The sequence below is a fragment of the Musca autumnalis genome, unplaced genomic scaffold (genome assembly GCF_047663935.1).
Source record: "Musca autumnalis isolate F117 unplaced genomic scaffold, ASM4766393v1 scaffold_5, whole genome shotgun sequence".
NCBI classification, from domain to species: Eukaryota; Metazoa; Arthropoda; class Insecta; order Diptera; family Muscidae; genus Musca; species Musca autumnalis.
This window is the reverse complement of record NW_027412088.1, coordinates 135,845,893-135,855,022: the sequence shown is the minus strand read 5'-3', so window position 1 is coordinate 135,855,022 and position 9,130 is coordinate 135,845,893.

The window sequence follows — 9,130 nt, the reverse complement described above, 5'->3', positions numbered from 1 at the left end:
ACGGATTTTGGTCTAGAAACATTTTTGGCAAATCATATTGAAATCGGTTCAGAATATATCTCCCATATATATGTTCGCCCGATTTCAGGAAAATGATTGACCAAGCATGCAAATTCCATCAAATTACAATAAAATTTGGAAAATGTTACGGAATTCGGACTACAAATAAGTTTGTCAAGTTATATTGAAGTCGGTTCAAATATAGAAATAGCTCCCCTATATACATATGTTCAAATTTCATGATTTTGTCTGTGCTTTGTTATAAGTTAATAAAAAAAGGTTCCAAATTTAGTAAAAATCGGCTAAGATTCCGCCACAAAGGCCAAAGTTTGCGATATCTTTGAAATTATATATTATTATTATTATATACGTCTATTAAATTTTTCCGAAATCCAATTGGTAACATTAATGGGTTTCGCCAACCAAAACATAAAAATGTCGTATATTTTTAAGTATTACGACATTTGAAATCAGATTTTTATGAAAAGGCGCAAATAGGCGCAGCTAATTTTTTCACAAAATGATAGTACACATTAATACCTTTCACCACATATATATAATATCCTAGATCTACCTAGATCTCAAAAGTTATACTCCAGAGAACACATGGATAACAAAGCAAAATACTCCAAAAAAGACATAACATCTTAACTCAAAAATACATTTACCACACATAACATTTTTATTATTTGTTAACACTATCTTATTTTACATACCCATTGAAGAGCTTTCCATGTTTAAAAAATATAAAAATGTTGAAATGTTCTTTTTGGTGCCTAAAATGCTTTCACTACTTATTTATAATGAATGTCGGAAAATTATGCATAAGAAAATATGTCACCATTGCCAGATCAGTATGTCGCTATGTGATGTTACCAGATTGATTTATTTTTTATTTTTAGTGAATCAGAGTGTTGGCAATCGAAATCCGTTATTATTTTTTTCAAATTGTTCACTTCAAAAATAGACTTTTTGCCTCGAAAACCTGCTATTGGCCCCATCGTGTGTTGTTTGGACAACAAGGACTTTCTGTGAAGGTACTCCGACATCTAAATTGCAGTAATTCCTCTAAAACCTTGGATTGATAGTATTGAAAATGTATGTGAAGAAAGTTAGGAGACGGGGGGAGGTAATATTCTTACAAATCTAGGATCAATGCCTTCTGGACTATTTGCAGTTTTGTTTAATTTTATTGCAAAGTGTTACTCTTGAAAGTACTACTGTCGAACAATACATAAATCACCATCTGTATATTACAAATATCTGTTTGTATTAACATTGATAAATATCTCAATTCGTTTGTACCTGACCCTTGAACAATTTATCAATGTCATTGCACAATTATGTTTCAACGTTTGTAGCTGCACACAATGGATTATTTAATGTTGCAGACTTTTTTAAACAAACATGGTCATGATATCAGAGAAATTAATTGAATTTGAAACAAGTAACAACGGCGTTAAGTTCGGCCGGGCCGATGTTTTATACCCACCCTGAATCGGAAATATCATGTTACAGTTATTCCATTTCGACGATGCGCGAGTAAAGTGCAAAATAATGAACACATTAGGCAGACATAAATGAATGTTATTAAATTATTAATTCGAGCACAAACTCAAAATATGTAAAATCAGGAGGTACCTAAATACAGTTGCAAAAAAAAAAAAAAAAATAGCACCACCATGAACAATTTGTTTGTCATTATGAAAACCAATGAAAATTGTTGTTGTTTTCACAAATGCTGTTGTTACGTTCTTAGCCCACGATGTACCCTTTTATAAAAAAGTAAAAGTAACAGCTTTAACCAAAAACTGTCAAAAATATGTGAAATAAGTAATAGCACCACTTACATTTTCTATATAAAATGTGTAACTTCCCAGCAAAAATACTCATTACAAATGGGCCTACTTTCTCATTATTTTAACACGGGCATGTCATAGGGAGTAAGTACTTACTTTTTGGCCACTAAAAAGTAGATAAATAAGTAGTTACTCCCTGGTTACTTCAAGTCGTAACTACTTATTTAAGTACTTATTTATTTACTTTTAAGTGCCAAAAAATAAGTACTTACTCCCTATGACATGCCCGTGTTAAAATAATGGGAAAGTAGGCCAATTTGTAATGAGTATTTTTGCTGGGTTTAGGGATATTTTCTTGCATTTAAATATTTGTATGACTTTTTGAACATTAATTTCAATTTTTTGGATATTTCAAATTTAAGAAAATAGGATTTTTTAAATTAGAATAGGTCGTGAAAGGGCATACAGTGCAGAGAATTCCAAACTAATGAAGAACGCCTGTGTTGATGACAAAATTTTACGGATAAGTTGGCAGATTTGTTTGAAACTCTAAGAAAATGATTCCTCATGCAATTAACTGTAAAGAAAATACATAAGGGGATTTCTGAGTGAAATCGGACACTTTTTCAAGATGAGGTTTTTGATTTCCTTTATTTTTTGCTGCGGTGATGCTGCTCATTAGCAAAACATTTTAGTATATTTTCAGATTATTTTGGACTATCGGTTCCAGAGATATCGCGCCTTGAAAAAGTCAAATTCTGTAAAAACTACATGCAAAGAAATACTCATAATTTCTTTAATATTGGTCCAATTTGAAAAAATCTTTTTTTGTATGTTTTGTTGTTTTATCAGCTGTTAAACAACAGACGACATTGAAAGGGAAGTTGTCATATTAACAAACAGCATTCAACAAGCTGCATGGGAAAGTACTCCACCACTTAAAAAGTCTCTAGATACTCCTACATACCCAAATTACATAAGAGAACTGGTGAAGCAAAAACGCAAGATTCGAAAAAAATGGCAAGTTTCTAGATCTCCAGAAACAAAGAGAACATTGAATAATATCACCCAAACTCTTAGTAGAGAAATAAAGAAGTTTAATCAAGACAACTTCCGAAAATATATATCCAACCTCTCATATAATAACCAAACCAATTATTCGCTGTGGAAAGCAACTAAACTAAAAAACAAACCTATTCTTCAAAGGGCACCAATCCTACAAGAAAACGGACAGTGGACCAAAAGTAACTTGGAAAAGGCAAACACATTCGCGTTACACCTTCAAAATATATTTTCCAACTATCCTAATAATCCAGCAAACAATATAGATGCTCGCTATAATATAACATCAGAAGAATCGAACGGAAGTATAAGCACTTCGTCGGAACTTAAGAAGGTCTCTTTCAAGGAACTATGGAATACTGTGAAGGAACTCGATAGCAAAAAGTCTCCAGGATTTGACCTAATCAAAGCTGAAGTCCTCAAAAATCTACCGTACCTCGGTATAGTCAAATTACAAACAATTATGAACGCTGTACTAAAACTTAAATATGTACCAAGCTATTGGAAAGTTGCAGAGGTCATTATGATTCAAAAACCAGGAAAAAATCCGAACGAAACTAAATCTTACAGACCAATCTCTCTGCTCCCTGTAATTGGTAAGCTTTTCGAAAAATTATTTTATACACGTCTTGAAGCTACAGTGCTAGCAAAGAAAATAATTCCCGACCACCAGTTTGGCTTCCGGAAGAGGCACTCTACAATTGAACAAGTACACAGAGTTACCCATAATATTGAATTGGCATTCGAAAATAAGCAAATATGTTCCGCAGTGTTCCTCGACATATCACAAGCGTTCGATGGCGTTTGGCATAAAGGACTAATTAGAAAAATAAACACATTTCTTCCGAAAATATACGGTGATATAATTTCATCATATTTTGAAGACAGGTTCTTCATAGTGCGAGTTGAATCAGAATGTACAAACTTGCACCCTATAAAATCGGGAGTCCCACAAGGAAGTATTTTGGGGCCACTTCTTTACCTCATTTACACAAGCGACATGCCACTTTCTGAATACTGTTTTACTGGAACTTTCGCAGATGACACAGTACTAATGGCAACTGGAAAAAGTACCAATGAATCCACAACCAAACTACAATCAGCCCTAAACGATGTATTTAAATGGACCGCTAAATGGGGTCTGAAACTTAACAGCAACAAATCAATACATGTTAATTTCTCAACAAAACCTACAACATATACACCGCTATACATTGACATGTCCCGTGTACCATATGCGAACACTGCTAAGTATCTTGGAGTAACCTTAGATTCAAAACTGAGCTGGAAAGAACATATACAGAATAAAAGAAAGGAATTAGATTCAAAATATCGAAACTTGTACTGGTTAATAGGAAGGAATTCCATCCTATCCCTTGATAATAAGCTCATGATATACAAGCAAGCGATAAAGCCAGTCTGGCTATATGGAATCCAGCTTTGGGGCTGTGCAAAAGACCAGCATCTTATGAAAATACAACGCTTCCAAAACAAAGTCTTAAGAAGAACTGCAAATGCTCCTTGGTATGTGTGCAATACCGACTTACATCGCGACCTAAAAATGAAGACCGTAAAGGAAGAAATTTGCTCCCACACCCAAAATTACTATGCTCGACTTCAACAACATGAAAATATAGAAGCCACAAAACTGCTGTGTGTATCAAATCTCCCCAGAAGACTTCAACGTTTTAAGCCGTTTGACTTGTTAACTCGATTTGAGGAAAGAACAACATAAAACTTTTATTATTTTCTTCAATTTAACTTAATATTTATTTTTTATATTAAGCTTATTTGATTATTTATACTGTCCTACACAAACTACTAGTTAGTCACTTATAATATTAGAGACTAGTCGTAGTGTTAGTTAAGCATAATGTGTACTATATATTGCTTAAAAATATAAAAAAAAAAATCAGCTGTTAAATAAAAAATAGCAAAAAAATTTGCACAGTGGGCTTGGATGCTATTTTTGCGATTTAATATTTAAAATCAATTTTTAAAGATGTTCGACCCCTTCGATTTTCTTTAAATTTTTTTGTATTAAACTACGTTCAATTATAAAAATTTTAAGTCATATGTGGTAATGGGATTCGGACGATTATTATTTTTTCTGAATTTTTTAAAATTTGTCAGTACAAATTTTCCTTTATACCTTTGTCCAAAATTTGTATTTCCTGTATTTTTGATGCTAAGAGTACTTATTTATCATTATATATTATATATTTATCATAAAAAATAGAAAAAAATGCACAGCGGGCTTTAATGGAATTTTCGCTGATGCATGTCTGAGATAAATTCATAAAAATAAAATCAAAACAAATGTTTAAAAATGAAACTTTTATTTTTTTTAATAAATTAATTAATTTTGCACAAAGTTATAAAGGAAAAATTGAATTGAAAAATCTTAAAAAATTCAGAAAAAATAGTAATCGTCCGAATCCCATTACCACATATGACTTAAAATTTTTATAATTAAATGTAGTTTAATATAAAAAAATTTAAAGAAAATCGAAGGGGTCGAACTTCTTTAAAATTTGATTTTAAATATTAAATCGCGAAAATAGCATCCAAGCCCACTGTGCACATTTTTTTTGCTATTTTTTAGTTAACAGCTGATAAAACAACAAAACATACAAAAAAAGATTTTTTCAAATTGGACCAATATCAAAGAAATTATGAGTATTTCTTTGCAAGTAGTTTTTACAGAATTTGACTTTTTCAAGGCGCGATATCTCTGGAACCGATAGTAAAAAAAAATCTGAAAATATACTAAAATGTTTTGCTAATGAGCAGCATCACCGCAGCAAAAAATAAAGGAAATCAAAAACCTCATCTTGAAAAAGTGTCCGATTTCACTCAGAAATCCCCATAAAGAAGTATTGGAATTATATGACCCCTGACAGAACATCAGGTCAGAATTTACACCCCAAATGCAAAAAGTTAATAATTAAAAGGTCCTAGTAAATTCTAAAAGCATTATATAGTATCGGAAATAGAACAAAAAGATAACAAATGTCTCAGAGAACATAATTTAAACCAGATATGACGAGTGTACTACATGTAGTACACCTATTATTTGTAGGTTTCTGTGCTTATTTTACGATAAATTTTCTAATAAACTTGCTGAAGCACTACAGAACATAACGGTGCACAAAGCGTACTTTGATACGTTTTGTCTAAAGTAATTGCTTTTGCGTATTATTTGCGATCAAAGATTTCAGTTTTGTGAAATTTGGAAAAGGGTGAAGACGCCACGCATTCGGTGCGAAAAAAATGTATATGCATATTTTATTTTTGTTGGTTTTCTACGTTTTTCTAATTTTAACAGTTGTTAAAATCAATACGTAGCAGAAGTATATGTCAAAAAATTAATTATATGTGATTTTAGTTGACATATTTCCTAGCGTACTATATGTAGTACGTTCGGCACTTGTGTGTAAAAATAAAAATATTATTCTTACAGATTTTTATCATTAAATGAGATAATAAAAGCCGTAGAAGAAATATTTGAACTGTTTTTTGCACGATTTTTATGGAATCGCAATTGTACCCGCCGAAGGTGTGAATACGAGGGCTACTTGATAAGTTTCTGCCCTAGGCAATATCGTCCAAAAATTGCCGTTGTGCCAGAAAAAATTGATGCCGTGCAAGAAGTAATAATGCAAAATCGTCATGTAATATACGGTAAGATAGAGGCAGCCTTGGCCACTTTTTACACCAGCATACATTCGATATTGCATGAACACCTGTCCGTAAAAAAGGTTTTTTATGGTTGGAACCTCTACAAATTGACAATCGCTCAAAAAAGACTCGTGTCGATTGGTGCAAAGAAATGTTGAAAAAATACGAATGCTGTACTTCACAAGACGTTTATACGGTCGTCACAGGTGACGAGTCATGGATATATTCGTATGTGCACGAAACAAAACAGCAATCGACCATGGGGTCTTCGAAGACGAGGCAAATCCAACTAAAGTTGTTCATTGAAGAAGCAGTTCGAAACAAATGGTCGTATGTTTCTGCAGCTAAACTGATCATACGGCGATTATATGGCTTGAAAAACGTATGACGATAAATTCTGAGTGGTACACCACAATTTGTTTAATGTCTGATGTCTTCGGAAACGAACAACTCGAATCATTGTGCACCATGACAATGTGAGTTCTTACATATCGATTCAAACCAAAGCATTTTTGACCGGAATTAATGGATCATCCGCCGTACAGCCCTGACTTGGAACCCAACGTCTTCATTTGATTCCCGCACATCAAGTAAAAACGGTGTGGTCAACGATTTTCGTCGTCTGAAGATGCTGTTGAAGCGTTCAAAAAGAGCTTGAACAAATGGTTTGAGTGCTGCCAAAAGTGTATAAATCATGATGGAGAATACTTTAGAAAACAACACAACTATTTTTGATGATAAATATTCGCCAGAAACTTTAATAGAAGCCCTCCTAATTACATTATAGATGAAGATCCTGGAGTAGATGAAGCGAATTTTAAGAATTTATCTCCTCCATTATTAAATGTTGAAGCTGAAGCATTCAGTTCAGGGAAATGCCCTAATTTTAACAGACGACACGATGCGGAGCCAAAAATGTTAACAAGGAATTTCTACATTTGCTAGACCTACTGCGGGACCATATTTTATCTAGTTGTGGGAAAAAATATTTATGTTTGGAGGATAATATTTTGGTTTGTTAGTTAGATGTTCTCAAAAACTCAGAATAAAACCAAAAATTACAGCAAAACTCATTAACATTAACTCTAACGGAATGAGGTTGACTTTGTCGTTAGAGAATAAGCCCTATGCACGACATCAAAACTGTAAAGAATTAACTTGTTTTCGTCGAAATCCTTTAAAATATGACTCCATTTAATGAAAAAGATAATTTGACACTGGTTTGGTCTTTCCATCTGCATATAAACAGTAATAATCTGGGGTATAATCTGGACAAAAGTAAAAGAAATTGCAAAATTAAATGGACTCGATCATTTGAGATGCCCATGATATTAGCAATTTCACGCACTTTTATTCGTCGATCATTTAATACAATATCATGCACTTTGGATACAATTTCTGTTGTTGTTGCTGTTTTTTGGACGTCCACTACGTGGTTCATCTTCAATGCTTGTACGACCATGTTTAAGTTCAGCAACCCAATTTTTTACTGTTGCATATGAAGGAGCACTTTCACCTAACACATTCACCATATCATTATGAATTTCTTGTCCCGATAAACCTTTTTTATGTAAATATTTAATGACAGCACGCATTTCTAACTTTTCCATTGTAAAACAATTGCGGATGCGTCTTTTTTTTGAACACCTGTTTCTATATGAAGATCGATTGCCAGATCGAAACAAAATTTAACATTTGTTCATAACAGAGATGAAAGTTTCAAAAACACTTAACTTTTTTCTGTTTATACCGCGCTTTTTGTGCTAGTCTAAGAAGTTTCCGAACTGCCCTCGTAGAAGTTATGGGGCCATTCTCCAGGGTTGTGCGTTGTTCCAGACTATGACGAATCAACAAAGTGATAGCGAAGTACAATAAGGCAACTACTGCATCAAAACTAACGACCAGAAAATCATTTTGGACAGTTACCTAGAGGTCCTTGAAGAAGAATTCTGCAACTAATATAGAAAGGTTCGCTTGCCATTATGTCGGACTTGGAGTGCAGCATTGCGGTACATAGCTTCTATTACATGTACTATCTTTAATGGAACACCTTTCGCCAGAAGTGCATCCAATATTGCTGTTCTTTTTATTGAATCGAAGGTTTTTTAAAGTCAATAAAGACTAGGTATAGCGGTGATTATCCGGATGGTGTTCGTCTGGTCTAGACAGCTCCTGTGGGATCTAAATTCAGCTTGTTCATCTCTTTGTCCCATTTCTACGATCTTTAGCCTGTCATTTATTATTGTTGCAAGTATTTTATATATCGTGTTGAGGAGGGTAGTGCCCCGCCAGTTATTGAAGTCTGTCAGATTGTTTTTATTTGGATGTTTTATGATTGTCCCTTTCGTCCAAGTTTCAGGCTGTCTCCCATCTATCCACGCTTGTTGAATATATGGTAGCAATATCTCTTCAGCTGCTACCGGATTTGTCTGAAGAAGCACTGCGGGTATACCGTCCTCTCCAGGGGACTTGTTTCTCTTTAGTTTTAGAACTGCAGCTTTCGTTTCCTCTGCGTCTGGAATGGAAACATTAATTATTTGGTCGATCGCGGATCTTTCGAATATGTGTTAAATCTCCAGCATCGTAAC